General features: G+C 43.1%; 1 long non-coding RNA gene across 2 annotated transcripts in view; it reads left to right on the forward strand.

Moving 5' to 3' along the window:
* LOC115611318 overlaps positions 1-12,738 on the forward strand; it is a 215,119-nt gene that overhangs the window by 61,032 nt on the left and 141,349 nt on the right. For both annotated transcript variants that reach the window (XR_003992537.1, XR_003992538.1), the window contains exon 4: positions 4,605-4,695. This is a non-coding gene — a long non-coding RNA (uncharacterized LOC115611318). The remainder of the gene's footprint in view (positions 1-4,604; positions 4,696-12,738) is intronic.

Genomic DNA, 12,738 nt, shown 5'->3' on the forward strand with positions numbered 1-12,738 from the left:
TTATAGACTCTCAATAACTCTCCATGGTCAAGAAGAGGGGTAAAGGTGCTTGGTTTGTGGAAAAGAATATGGGACCAGGAAGGAGATCCAAATCTGAGAGGAAGGGACTCAAAAATACAATAAAGTTTTCCAAGAATTTTAATAGCTTTGAAAAATTATTATTTTTCAAGGTACAATAATAGAATATTTTTAGGAGATGTTTTTAGGAGTTCAATAAAATGAGGAGAGGAAGGCACTAAAGCTGGAAAAAAGGGGCTATTTGAGCCCCAAAGCATTAAAATGGAGTATGTTTCTGTAGCAGCTAATAGAACCAACAGAATTTGTATTAAACTTATGAGGAAATATGTCCCCAATTCAGGTGAGCATTTTTTATCCTTTGATAAAGAGAGTCATGGTGAGATCTTACCTAATAAAGATCCCTGATTTGGATAAAATAAACCATTAGGAGGGCTCCAGGCAGTAGAACCAGGCTGCTTATGAAACTTCATTGCAGTGTGGCCCCAATGAGCTAAGCAACAGATGCAGTTTTCAGGCACCCCATCATCAGCAGGCTTCAATGTCCCAGGGTTTGAAAACATCCAGCTGCCTCTGGACTGGGTGACAGGCTTGCCTTGTGTGAGTAGAAGTCATAGAATCATAGAATCATAGAATGGTTTGAGTTGGAAAGGACCTTAAGATCATCCAGTTCCAACCCCCTGCCATGGGCAGGGACACCTCACACTAGACCATGTCACCCAAGGCTCTGTCCAACCTGGCCTTGAACACTGCCAGGGATGGAGCATTTACCACTTCTTTGGGCAACCTGTTCCAGTGCCTCAGCACCCTCACACTAAAGAACTTCTTCCTTCCTTATATCCAACCTGAACTTTTCTCTGGGAGAAACTGGCAGCAAGAACTCAGCACAAACTGATCAAATAAATCCCAGAAGCTCGTGGTACAGCCCTTAGGAACATGAAAATAGATGTCCTCCATGAGAAAGATGGGTAAAAGAGAAGCGGCTGGCTCCCTTTCTTGATAACGGGTGTAATTCTGGATTGAGCCTCTCTTGGAATTTAACTACTGTTAGGATATGCTTGTTTTTCAGGAAGTCCCATCTCCTTTCTAGATTTTGATTTAAACTTACTCATTACATTTGATTTTCATCCTTATAGAAGCTAGATTGGTGTCATGGGAGCCTGCTGTAGGTCCAGCTGTAGATCCATGATTTCAGGGCTCCTAGAACTGGATTAGGGATGGAAACTGAGAGTCAAGGATGAAAAGTAGTGGAATTCAATATATTTCTGAGCCTGAGCTCTGGTGCTGGTGAAGTCATACACAGCAATTGCTGTGAAATAACTCCTCTCCGAGTGCTGCATATGCAAAGAAACTCTGACAGTACGTACCATGAGAAGCAGATTTGAGCCTCCTCAGGCCTGTGTTAGACACTGAAGTTTAGTCTAAAATCTCAACTGGTATTTTTTTAAACCCTCTCCAAAACCTACAGGAAAGTTATGTATTTTAACAAATATTTTAAAACATTTTAAAGGGAAGGAAAGAGCTTAGAATTAACATCTCAATCTCCTGTTTTTTCTCTTAATTTAAAAACATCTGGCCTCTGGTGTTGACAGATAAACTCCTTAATCTCTTTACTTATGTTAAATGTGCTCTCCAAGTTATATTTTTCACTTCTAATTTAGTGGCATCTGAGGGGTATACGTGTGGGAAGTGAGCCAGAGGCTGAAGTATTTGCAAGAGAATTGGTGCAGTGACTTTATTGTTGGAAACACACCTGAACAACGGATGCCCACAGATCCTTTTGGCTGCCTACATCTCTCTTGGCAGCTGGTGCAGGGTGAAGTCTTCTCCACTCATAGAAATCATGCTGAGTGTGCAAGGACCTGCTGGGGGTGACATTGCTGAAGGCACTAGATCCCTGACTAATGTGGTTTGCTCATGCCTGCTTTCCTCCTGAGCCTACCCAGGGTTGGGTTAAAAGCTTTGTAACCAGTAGTATGTTCAGTTCATGGTCATGGAATAGTAGATTCACAGAGTGGTTTGTGTTGGAAGGGACCTTAAAGCTCATCCAGTTCCAACCCGCTGCCACGGGCAGGGACACCTTCCACTAGAGCAGGTTGCTCCAAGCCCCTGTGTCCAACCTGGCCTTGAACACTGCCAGGGATGGGGCAGCCACAGCTTCTCTGGGCACCCTGTGCCAGTGCCTCAGCACCCTCACAGGGAAGAACTTCTGCCTATTCCTGATCCTTCTACAGACTCCTGTGCAAAACTAATGCAGTGGGCTTCAGCGAACTTGAGCTGCAGTAGATGAACCCAAAGCAGCTCCATTCTCATGGGAATCACTTGTAATGTTGCCAGGAGAAGCAAACTGTTTAGTGGCAGTCATTTCTCAAGGGTGTGTGAAAGGCTGTTTGGCACATGATGCTATTAGTGTCTGGGGTTTAATGGGAGGTTGGCTGACAAAAATCTGGCATATAATTGTATTTAGAGCTGTGAAATCAAAGATTACTTGCTAAATATAAGCCTGTTCTCTGAAATGTTTCTCCCACGACAAGTGTGCCCTGTTAGGAACCTCCTGTATCTCTTCAGATGGATTTTGTTGAATTGTGTTTGCTCTGTGATCTGCTGTCGGAGGTGACTTTGCCCATAGTAAATCTGCTTCCTCACTTCAATGGAGAAAGGCACATAAAGTCCTGATGATGCTATGAAATGTGATGGACACACCTCAGTAAGGGTTGGATCTCCTTACTGCTTCTGGCGGCTTTTTGTCCTGGAATCTAGTGATTCTGTGGTGCTTTTGGCTTTTGGAATTGAAAGTTTGTTGTTCTCTAAGCTGCAGGAAAATGCTTAAAAATAGAAGCCCTGTGAGCCATATAAAATAAAAGGCAAGAATTAAGAATATGGTGGTTATTGGGTTTGGTTGGTCTGTAAACTGAATGATTTCCTTGGGAGTTGTAGAAGTATGAAGTGTCCTGACTCTTGAGAGCTTGGAGTTTCCAAGGCTGAGGAAGCAATTCTTCATGGAGTGGGGGATAGCAAAAGCCTATGTCTGGAATATGTGGTAGAAAATGAAGATTGTCAAGACACCTGCACTGACGTTTTTAGGGCCATCATCTCATTTTCCCTCTTCTATCCCACACTTCATAAATGAGTAATTGCAAGGCATTTTAAAGAGTCTTCATGTCTACTTCCAGTCAGATGGTATGTCAGTGAGAACTGAGCAAATAGGAAAAAATCCTTATGGATATTATTTCAAATTCCAAAATGAATTTAGTTGGCCTGTGTTCAAAAGGCTTGCATGTTAGCTTTGTGGAAACTTGGGTGCCAGTGTTTTACTAGCAAATAAGGGTTTTAAAGCTCAAAGGTTTCAGTGAGTCATTGGAAGTGAATTTGGGAATTTGGACTATCTAATTCAAGTTCTGCACCGTGCTAAGCACCACATTCATTCAGTGGCAGCACCATGAACCTGAGTTATTTGCATTTCCCTCAGAGGGTAGTTAAATATTAGTAAACAGTCTCAGACTCAGAACTCTGCATTGAAACAGTGGAAGTTTCAGATAGTGAAGCTATTGTAGGAAGCAGTGAGCTACTGTGTTTGCAATATTTGAGTTTAAAAGGATTAAGAAGTGTACCGCTGATGCATGTGAAGCTGTTACCAAGGAGCTGACAGTGGGAGTGTTAAAGAAGCTCCAGGCAGTTCTCATTCTTCATAGCAATTTTATGTGTGCAAACATATATCCCTTGCTGGTATCCACACTGCTAACATGTGAAGAGCAAAACCCTGCTCAGCCAAAGGCATCCTTCTCAAGTATTTAGCTCTGGGTAGCAGGAGATGCAGTAAGGAAGTTGAAAGTTCTGACAACTCCAGGTTTATCAAGCAACTAACACTTAATCCATGCCAGCTGCCTGTGGTTTCCTTCCTACCACTGCCAAACCAGTACTAAATATGGGTTTCATATTAGAAATAAATCTCTTAGTTTATTACACCATGGTTGTGTTTCTTGAAGTATGCAAATGGATGAGGAATCAGACTAAACTTTGAGCATCGTGGGCAGTTTTCTTTCAGAGTAAAATACTTGCTTTTCTGAATTTGGGCCTTTCTTATAGTTATTTGTCACCACTCATGACTTAATGGGCGAGAAACTGAGGGTGAAGAAGACTGCGGCAGGATCTGGTCTAGCGATAAGGATGTGTGTGGAAGGGAGAGAGAAAACATAAGTAACAGATATGTAATGATTAGATAGCTAGAAGTTTGCTGATACAGTGGGTGAACAGAGATGGTTGTTGAGAGTTGAGACCACTCGAGAAGTATCCTCATTCTCATTGCTTTCACTTCCTGCCAACCTGAGTGCTGGGTGGCCTAAGGAGTCCTTTTGTCTCTACTTTACATGTAAAGTTTTCTCCCTTGCTGTCATGGGCTGAGTAGAGCTGACTCTAGAGAGTCTAGAGCCAAGCACTGTTCCCAAAAGCTGGCCAGGAGGGACAAGGAGACATGAGGGTAAGAACTGAGAGCGTATGATCAAGAGACCTGCTTCACTCTGGACTTATTGGTTATCTGAACTATTGCACCGCCCTTTGTGCAAGGAGTCAGTTTTCATTTGTAATTTCAGGAACACCACCACCTGCATTCGGGAGGGATGGACCTGACACAGGACCTCTGCGCTGGCACACGTGTGGAGCCGGAGAGCCATGGAGACCATTGTAAGTGTTTCTATAAAGCAGCATTAAATGCAGGTTACATAATTGTTGTGAGCAATTCTGGTGTTTACACGATCCATTACAAAGTTCTTTGGCAAGTGCCCACAGCTCAGCCAATGTAACCAGCCAAATCCTGACCTCACATCCTCACAGCCCCACCGAAACGGCTGTGGATTTATATAGATCCGGATGAGGTCAGGACCTGGCTCAGGATCCACAGGAATGGTCAAAGCTGGTGTGTGGAGCTGCACACAAATCCCTGCCTCTGTGCTGGTCATTGCAGGCTGTGAATCTTTTTAAGGCTGAATTGCCATAATTTTAAGGTTGATTTAGCAATTGAGAAATATTATTTCTAGTTGTCAAAACAGCAAAAAGTACAAGAAATATGGATTTCACATCCTTGTACAGAGCTTCTGGCAGCTAGTATTCTTTCTGCACTTGTAATGACAAATAGTATTAACCTTAGCCATTTTGCTTGGCACTTGGGATTGTGTTTTCTTTTGCAGTCGTTATTCCTCCAAGAACAGGGAACAGTTTGTAATCACTGCTTCAGTTTTTCACCAGCCTCGTGTCCAAAAACAAGGCTAAAGCCAAGGATTAAGTGCTTTTTTGCATGGGAACAAAAGCTGCATCAGTCACAGGACTGATCGTAACACCTTGCTTTGGAAGACAGTAGGAAATATCTCTGCTCTCTCACCGAAATGGACTGCATTGTGAGCCCAGGGGCTTTGGTCAGCCAAGCATAATCTTTGGTTTTCTTCAAAACTAACTTCTCTTACGTTGCTTCTTCACATCTGATGCTCTGAATTTTGCCCCCCTGAATTTGTTTTGCTAAGGGCTTGCAGACTAACAAGAGGGAAGCAGAACAGAAGAGAAAAGAGAAGTTCCTGAGTTCAGGATCTGCCTGGGTGTGATATCAGTGAGCCTACAGAGGTTTTAAACCTAGGCCAGAGGGGTGGTCACAGAATGACAGCGATATAAGACAGACTGTATTGTCTGCTGCTGTGTCATTTGTCACCTTCCCAAAAGGCCCTTCTATTTCAAAGCTATTTTAGTGTGTCCTTTTCCACAGGTGCAAACCAGACCCATCAGTATTGGTTCTTCTTTTAGATGTGATCCTGTATGAACTCAGCAGAGAGATAGGCACGCAGCACTTGGGGGGGTCTCCTTGGTCATTGGGTGCCTTCTCTGTATACTGCAGGATGAACAGTCATGCTCCACAGTTCCATTCATAAATTCATCCAGCTAAAGTCAGTGTTCACAGCCAAACGATATCCTGTGTTTGCAGCACAGGGTGGTCTTTTGCATTTTTGGAAGAATACTCCAGAGAGCTTTTACCGAAATGGATGTGATATAAGCAATTACTACATTGAATATTTCATTGCTAGACTTGTAAATATGGAAACCCATCTGGATGGACCATATTTTAAGAGCGTGTGGATGCTGGTGTATGTTATTACAAGGAATGAGAACATTATATTGTGCTGTAAATTAAAGAGTGAGATCCTGCACGAAGAACTCCTCTTCCCCACCACGTTGTAGGTGATCTCTAGGAATAATTCTTCATACTCCAAGGAGAAAATCATACCTAAACCTAGAAAACCTTTACTAAAACTGACCTCGCTATCACCCCCCAGCTCTCCCATTTTGCAATAAAGCAGAAGCTAATCTAATGCCATGGAGCTGTTCAGGGCGCAGGGAAGTCTCCCACATACCACAGCTATTTACTGAACAACCTTAGTATCTTGAACCAAAACAAATGGGGCAGCTTTATCAGTAGACTTTCTCTGCTTTTCTAATCCTGTTTCTCATGCAAGCTCATTGTAATAATCCAGGCTGGATGTTGTCCAGGCAGCTGGTGGATGTTGTCATTCTTCCATTGACTTGACAATGGAGGTGCTGGCCAAGAGTGAGAACCTGGAAGAATAATTGCCTTGACCATAGAGGGGTGGGAAAAGGCATTGCTGGCAGTTTTGGAAGCAGTAATTACTGAGAGTCATGCAAAATCCTCTCCATCTCTTGCTGGATGATTGGAAGGATTCAGTTCTGCATGCCATCACCGGGGTTTTTTGGCTTGGAGAGGTATTTAGAGGTTCATTCATTACTTGCTATAATCCCTCCCAGTTCAGCTGTGCTGAAAGTGAAATATTTACATTAGAAATAACATAATCACTGCCAATAACTGAACTGCCCATTGTAGAACCTGTGAGGGAAATGAAGCCTTTATAGTGCACTTTGCTATGGCATTCTCTTGATCACTCAGATTTTGCTCCCTGGGTACCATAATGGATGTGTGACCTTCAAAAGAAACTGTGAGCACATCCAGCTTTTTGCTATATGGAATTTGATTTTCAAATACTTCCCTTTTGAACTACCTACCACTTGAATCTGTGGCCAGTTTCTGGGCCTGCTTGGCTTAGGTCTGCTCTCTTCAGACTTTGTCTTACTCTCTGCAGATTTATATTGCCCTGTTAACACACTTCGAGTCCAAACACTACATCACAACTGTGGGCTCTTGGGCAGCTCTCCAGTGTGTCGAATCTTTCTCTTTTTGCCTCGCTTTTAATAATCGTATTATATGTGGACAGAGCTGCTGCTGCTTTTAATGCATGTCTCGTTGAAGCTTTGCAGGCTCCTTTAGATTTACACAGGACTCTCTTATAAAAGGAGAAACTAAATTTCTTATCCATTCCAATCCCAAATCTGTGTGTTTCTCTTATTTCCAAACACTTCATTTAGAGAGCTGGCCAGAGAAGCCTGAGCTAATGCCACGTGCCTTATGCAGTTCAGTTGTTTAGTCCAGGCAAGCTTTGCTTTTGTAAACTTTTTGAGAGATCTAGAATTAAATGTGAAACATGAGTCAAACAGTTTTTGGATGTGTTTAACTTGGAACACTTTGTAGTTGTGATGTCCTGATTCAGTACAGCAGAATGTACTTCTTTGCCCTGCAATAGCTTTGTAATATGGCTATTGACAGGATAGATATGTACTTACTCATCTTGCTCCTGATTCATTTGCTCTGGTTACTCCATCTCCAGCAAGGCAAGCAGAGAAACTTTGCCAAAGAAACTCACGTTTCTGTTTCTGAGTTTTCAAAATGAAAAGAAAGCCCAGATCTGCAGGAAACATTCCCATCCATCCCTGAAAGAATGTAGAACAGGCAGGCACGGAATCTGCTTTGGGCTACCACTGTAGCAGAAATGCTTTATGCAGACCAGGTATGAGCGAATGGTTAGGTAATCCCTGAGCGTATCCATGAAATGGATGTGCATATGAAATGATGCATGTGAAATGGATGCATGTGAAACTCTTATCTAATCCGTAAACCTGTAGGCAAATCCCATCCCTGTTTAATATCTGAAGGGCCACCTGGCGATCTGAACAAACCTTTGGTCCAGGTTTGAGTAATTCTTTGCCTTGATTCTTTCACCTCAAGGGTCTCTTTGTACCAGACTACTCACATCGATACTCCAGTGTCTGGAGTAACGTTTTGCAGCCCTGTTGATAAATGCTGCTGTTTTATCCTTCTGGCTTCCTTCATCTGAATGACCTTCGGTTTACTCTTTCACTGCCAGGCCTGGCTTGCAGACCTAAATACGTACAGCAGGTGAACACAGAGTTTGCACATTGCTTCTGGTCAACCCTGCAAAGTATTTAGGGCAAGGGGACATCCTGACTTCTGGGGAGGCTGGCGTAGGCAAAACTGATTGGTACCCAGTTTGAGGAAAAGAGGCTGTCAATGAAGATAAGGCCATGGCATGCAAAACAATTCCTGGCTTCATTTGGTTTCCAAAGACACTCCAGATCCTGGAGGGAGAGAAGCAGACTTTCCCTTCTTACCCTGTGTGTGTGTGCACACCTCACCCATTCCCAAGCTGAGCTCTCCACTTACAGCTTCATCCCTCAGCCTCTTCCATCCTCCCTCTGGTGGGCTGAGGGTGGTTGATCACTCTGCCCCAGCTGAGTGCTAGGGCAGGTATCCACAGGGAGCCTGCACTGCTGGGCTTTCCACTCTGTCAAAGAGCACGTTACACCCCTCCTGCCATTCCATTATCTTGGAATGGTTTACCCCAACGTCTCTGGAGCTTGTCCCTGTTGGATCAGACAATGGTGCCAACCACTGGCTGCGCCCTCACGTTGAAGAGCTTTGCACTGCATGTAAACATTGCTTATCAGTGACTTCCTCTCTTGAGAGCACGCATGAAGAAGGAGTTTTGGCATGGAAAAAAAGTCATGGTAATCTACAGCTGCTGTATCTGTCCTATATCAAGGTCAGAGCATTCCCAACTCAAGTTCTGGCTTGGATGGCTTGGAGCTTTGTGTGTGCTACAGGGTGTAAAGATTTTCTGCACCAAAAAGCTGTTCAAAACCGAATGAAAACACAATAAAAGCACGGTATGGGCTGTTATCTTAAGTCAGCTCGTGAAAACTTGTTGCCAGTTGAGCCAATATTTTCCACTCATCTCAGATAGTAATGGAGGTCAATGTGCAATTATTACCTCAGCTGGCCTAAAGTGTCACCAGTGGTTGTTTATCTCAGCTATGCACCTCATGCAGCTACAAGCTATAGCCTTGGCTGCTCAACAGTGCAAACCCAAGAGGGATTCTGGCTGAAGTCATGTTTTATTCAGTTACCTCTGGCCAGATTCAGTACGGTCATGTTCTTCGTAACAGTTGGCCAAAGATTCGCCCATGTACATCAGGAATGACTCAAAAAGCTACAGTGGAAGGGAGAGGATTAACAGAGACCTGGTGCCTCTACCAGGAGAAAGGAAGTTGTGTCTGTAAGGATGGTTCTGTGTTAGTTCTCCCCAGGTGCTGGGTCCCCTGGTGAATATTTGAGGCCTTATCATGGGTCTGCACTGTCTGTGTGACAGAACGGTGCTAATCTAATCAGCTTTGGCAAATTATTGTCAGACCTCTTGTGATAATCCAGACTTCAGTTCAATAGTGACTTGGCTCTCAATAAACCCGGCTATGGGAAGAGAGTCTATGTGCAGAAGATCTAATGAAAGCCTTCTTTTATAAAACAAACAAACAAAACCCTGTGATTTGTCATTGCAGTAAATTATTAAAATGGAGGTTTTAGCCTAAAAGCAAACTTCTAAGCATTACCTTTTGGAATTTCATATTTCTCTCACTGGCAAACATACAGATCCTATTCCCTCAGCTCTGGACCCAGACATGTTTTCTGCTCATTTCTGGAGCTGTAGACACACTCCAGACCCTGAGCATCCTGTGTTTGTTCTACACTGGAAATCTTCAGAGATGAAAGAAGGTGAAATCTATGGTTCCTCCAGATTTTGTCAAAGCTTGGATTTATGTACAGACAGAAGAGCTGGAATTTTTCTCCTGCAGATGGTGCTGGTCTGGGTTTGACCTATCTATGGAAACAAATCTAAAATTGAGGCAAGCAGAAGCAGAGACTTCATAGGTTGGACTTCCCTGAAGATGTTGTTTGGAGTAGAGGGATTCACTTGTTTTCTTGAAATGATTTGAGCATGTTTTCTGCTTGAAAGTTCTTCACTCCTCAAGGAAGAGCCTGGCCTAGTTATATCCATACGTATATATATGGAAGTATATATATGGAATATATATACTTAGAATCATAGAATGATTTGTGTTGGAAGGGACCTTAAAGCTCATGCAGTTCCAACCCCCTGCCACGGGCAGGGACACCTTCCACTAGAGCAGGTTGCTCCAAGCCCCTGTGTCCAACCTGGCCTTGAACACTGCCAGGGATGGGGCAGCCACAGCTTCTCTGGGCACCCTGTGCCAGCGCCTCAGCACCCTCACAGGGAAGAGCTTCTGCCTAAGAGCTCATCTCAATCTCCCCTCTTTCAGTTTAAAGCCATTCCCCCTTGCCCTGTCACTATATGCCCTTCTAAGAAGTCCTTGTAGTAGTCCAGATTTCTTGTAGGTCCCCTTTAGTTACCAGAGGATAGTTATATACTTCTGTATGTTTTTTATATATATATTTATATGTATAATATATATATAAATATATATATTTATAAATATATATAAATATATATATTTAAAGAAATTTGATAGTTGAATGTACAGAAGCAGAATTTCCGTTGCAGCTCAGAGCTCATGGTGTTTGCTGCTGTTCCCATTGTCACCTCACTAAGTTTTACCTCTTCATGACTCTTTCACATCGCACTGCTGAGTTTTGACCCCCTGTGACTGGTATGCAAGACCATTGCTATGCATTTGTGACCGTCGCTCCCCAAAATTCAGTTCTTTAACAGCTCCTTACTCACCTGTAGTGTATTTCCATGTTCATGTTAATGTCTTTCTTGGTTGCTGTAGGTTTATCTCTTCCAAGATTTTTTCTCTTTTCTTGTTTTTCCTGTTACCAATGATACATCAGTTTGTGATCAGCAGAAGAGCTGATCAAGCCACCATCACACCAGCCCGTGGTTCTAGATCTGTAACATACCTTCACTATGGAAACTAATGAGCTGCTGTGCCAGCTGCTGAAGGGATTAAAGGTTGTTTATCAGCTCAGTGTCTCAGCCAGTGATTGTGGAGGGATGTTTTTCTAACCTTCTGCTACGTGGGGCTGGAGTTCTGCAGGGGTCACTGATGGGCTGTTTGTCAGCCATGAGGTTTATCATCAAGGTTTTCCAAAACACTGTGAGAATCTCTGTCACCAGAGAGTTACAATGGTGTGTTTGTCACTCTCAGCTGCTGGCATCTATGGTATGAACAAGACAGGGCATTGGGGAGGGGGGTTAGATTGTTCCGTGCAATTTTTGCTGTCTTAGTCTTGTGTGGTCTTTGCCAATGTGTGTTTATTTCCCTTTTGATTGCTGGTGTGGTTTTATTCTCCATTCAGGGAAATGTCTGGTTGTCTAAAAGTGTTACTTTTTCACCTGTATTAAGTCAGAGAAGAGAACAGAAAAGGAAATTAAGACAGAACCAGAAGTTTTGACTCCACTACCTTCACTTTCTTCCAGTGACCCTGGAATTCTTTAATGAATTCTTCCGACATAGTGAGAAAGAAGACATGAAAGAATTCATGCACACACAGACAAGCATAGCTGTGATAGTTAAGTTGCATGGTCTTTATGGGCATCTCCTGTTTCTTGGGTAGGATCTTGGTTGCAGCCTTATTTTCCCAGAGACCCTGTTTCCTAGAGACTCCATAGCACACAAACATGTGCTATGGAGGGAAATGAAGTGCAGGTTCCTGTGCAGATAGAGGAGGGTTCAACCAGTTTATACTGGGTATATATGCTGAGAACTCACTGTCAGAGGGGAGAATCAATCCTCCAGGATCTTCTGAGGCAGCCCATGCAAGACCATGGCATGCTGCTTTTGGAGTTTCCAAGGGGTGGGTAGTCATGATTCAAGTAGAAAGAGCATCTTTCTTTTGTTAGAACTGTTATGAATATTCACTCCAAATCATGATTGAGTGATTTGATATTTCTTTTTCTCAGTTTTTTGGGCTATAGAAGGGAAAAAAAAGGGAGAAAGAAAGAACCAGAATAGATCCACCCTGCATCGTGTGGTGACCTAGGACAAAGCTCAAGATGTTGTATGAACTCAGGAAATTCCAGGTCAGGACTGTAGTGCTCCATCTTTGTCCTTCCTCATCATTACACACGTATCTGCCACCTCTAATTACAGTAACAGTCAGAATAACATTTTCTTGGTGACAGAATATTTTTCTCCCATTTTGCTTTCACTTCTTCTTTCCTCCATGCATTTAGACAACCACAACTTGCAACCACAACCATAGGGAGCAAGCAAAGATGTAAAACACTGAGCTGTTTGAATGGTGGCTGTGCTTGGATAGCCGTGGATTTGTGTCAGAGCCACACTTATCCTCTAAGCTCAGAGAAATCTAAGATCATGTAGAAATCCATCCTTCTCCCTAAAACTGTACCTGTCTGGCTAATGCTTGGGACATGGGTGCACAATGAAAGCATGTATGGCTCCTGAGAAGCAAGGCTGTATCTGGTGATCTAGTGGTAAATAAATGTGGGTACACTGACCCAAATTCAACGTGGAGTAAACCCTATGTTTTCCTTCAAC

The sequence above is a fragment of the Strigops habroptila genome, chromosome 8 (assembly GCF_004027225.2).
Source record: "Strigops habroptila isolate Jane chromosome 8, bStrHab1.2.pri, whole genome shotgun sequence".
NCBI lineage: Eukaryota > Metazoa > Chordata > Aves > Psittaciformes > Psittacidae > Strigops > Strigops habroptila.